Source organism: Xyrauchen texanus, chromosome 13 (genome assembly GCF_025860055.1).
Source record: "Xyrauchen texanus isolate HMW12.3.18 chromosome 13, RBS_HiC_50CHRs, whole genome shotgun sequence".
Lineage (NCBI taxonomy): Eukaryota > Metazoa > Chordata > Actinopteri > Cypriniformes > Catostomidae > Xyrauchen > Xyrauchen texanus.
The window spans coordinates 46645459-46647958 of NC_068288.1; the positions used below are offsets into that span (position 1 = coordinate 46645459).

The window sequence follows — 2500 nt, forward strand, 5'->3', positions numbered from 1 at the left end:
AGTTTGTGTGGCCTCACAAGATCCCAGCAAACTTCGAGTTTTCCATGGAAAACTGAAAGCCGAGAGCGTCCCGATGGGGGTTCGAGAATTTCCAATAAAGCCCCTCTTTCTCCCCTCACGCAGATGCAGATGCAGATAGAGGAACTCTAAACTCCTCGCTTCACTCCTGCCGCAGCCTCACGTGCGAACACAAACTCCACGGAACTTTTTACACTCAAGTTGGATCTGAGGCACGAGATCAGCGCGAGAGCTCCATGTTCGGTGCCGCCGGTCCCGGGAGCCCAAAGTTGCAGCGGCAGCGCGAGAATGAGAGAAAACCCCCTCCTCCTCCCTCCCTCCCTCTCTCTCTCTCTCTCTCTCTCTCTCTCTCTCTCTCTCTCTCTCTCTCTCTCTCTCTCTCCCCACTCACTCACTCTCTCTCTCCCACTCTCTCTCTCTCTCCCCCACTCACTCCCTCTCTCTCTCTCTCCCCACTCACTCACTCTCTCTCTCTCTTTCTCTCCCCACTCACTCCCTCTCTCTCTCTCTTTCTCTCCCCACTCACTCTCTCTCTCTCTCTCTCTCTCTCTCTCTCTCTCTCTCCTCACTCCCTCCCTTGCTCGCTCTCTCAGACTCCGTGGACCACCCCGAAACAGGAAGTTCCCTTTTTGTTTTTCTTAAGGGAAAAATAGAGAAAGCTCGGCTGCACAGCGCTTATCCGGCATTCCTGGAGCATCAGTAACTCCGATGATAATAATAATAATACATTTAAAATATAGCCTAATACTATAAATACATAGACATATTAAATATTATATTTTCTCAGTGGGCAAAAAAGAGAGACCGACAGTAACTACCATAATAATAGTATTATTGATTAATAATAATAATACGTATTTAAATGTCAAAATAATTGTATATATATAGCTGCAAGCAGCAATACCGGGGTCAAGCCCTTCACTGGCAACATGAGTAGCCAAAGAAGCATCATGACCAGGGGCAGAGCTAGGGGGTGGTTGTGGCCACCATGAACCCATTGGCCACCCCACTCCCAATTGCTGTTTTAGTCATTTTTTTTTGGTCATTATTTTGCACAATTTAGTTCTTTAGAGGCTGGACTGGTGATCTGGCGTACCGGCATTTTCCCGGTGGGTTGACGCACTTTTGGGCCATTCAGGGGCGGACTGGCGATCGGTAGAACCGAGCGGGCCGGTGGGTCGGCCACAAAATGTGCCGAATGGCGTTATGCAGAGCGGACCACTAAACGGCGCCGCAATATGCAGAAAAGGACAACGAACAATGGATTTAAGGCCACACTGCACACAATGAAAGCTATTTTTCATATTTTCCTACCAGTAGGTGGCGCTGTTCCGAAATGGCTCAGGTACCATCGGGGCATGATGGCTATCACATGTAACAAGTTTCGTTTCAATAGGCCAATGCATTGCCAAGATACAGCCTTGAGACCGGTTTGGCGTCCTCGCATTCAAATTCACTGTTGATTGGCCAACGGCGGCCATGTTCCTCAAGATACGCAACTGTTCTGACGGACAATGATGGCAAGTTCAACAAAGTCACTGCATGCAAATTTTGAAGTCAATCGGACCAGCGGTTTGGTAGTTAGAGCCACTTTCACATTATTTCCAGTTATAGCGCCACCATGTGGCAAAGCCCTGCAACTTTTTCTGTGTGATCTCAGATTGAGACTCTCTTTACGTAAAAGCGGAGACAACTTTTATAATCACCGGCCTGTTTTTGGCACTTGCAATCAGAAATTGTTGACCGCACTTCTTCTGTTGGTGGTTTGTTCCGATGGGACAAACGAACTAGAACTTTTTAAACAAACTTTTTCAAAGTGGCAACAGGCCACAAGGAGTACCATTGCAACTTGGTATCGTTGCGCTCGGTAAGTCCTCAGGAACATAGCGAGACCAGTCTCGTCAAAATAGGCCAATGCCATCAAAAGTTATAAGCTCATAAAGTTATATCACTTTATTTTTCCACCACTAGGTGGCGCCAGACCCAAAGTTCTCAGGCACCTTCAGGGCATGGTGCTGATGACACATATAAAGTTTCGTAACGATATGCCAATGCGTTCGTAAAATACATCATTTTGCGCCAAAATTCAAAATGGCCGAGGCCCGAAATGTCACTGAAGTTCATGATTTTCGGCCAAAGCATTCAAGCTATAAGCCAAAATAGCCGGTTTTGACCAGTAGGTGGCACTGCGCCGAAACACCCATACAATGCAAGTGAATGGTGAGCAGAAATTAAAGCTCCATAAGGCACATAAAGGCAGCATAAAAGTAATCCAGTTGTTTAATCCATGTCTTCAGAACTATAACTATACATCTCCACTTTCACTTTCACATTCATATTCTTTTGTTTTTGGCGACTTGCATTCTTCGTGCAGATCTCACCTACTGGGCAGTGGGCAGGAAGGATAATTTATAGTAAAGAAGGACTTCAATATTGATCTTTTCCTCATCCACACCTATCATATCACTTCTGAAGAAATGGA

At 46.2% G+C, this 2500-nt stretch overlaps 1 protein-coding gene across 1 annotated transcript in view; it reads right to left on the reverse strand.

Annotated features, from left to right (window-relative positions):
- The window catches only part of LOC127653540 (zinc finger protein GLI1-like), a 90086-nt gene extending 89812 nt beyond the window's left edge, over nucleotides 1-274 (reverse strand). The window contains exon 1 of the mRNA XM_052140238.1: nucleotides 1-274. This exon is cut by the window's left edge and continues 27 nt beyond it. The gene's annotated coding sequence lies outside the window, so the exon portion shown is untranslated.
- Between the last annotated feature and the right edge of the window lie 2226 nt (nucleotides 275-2500).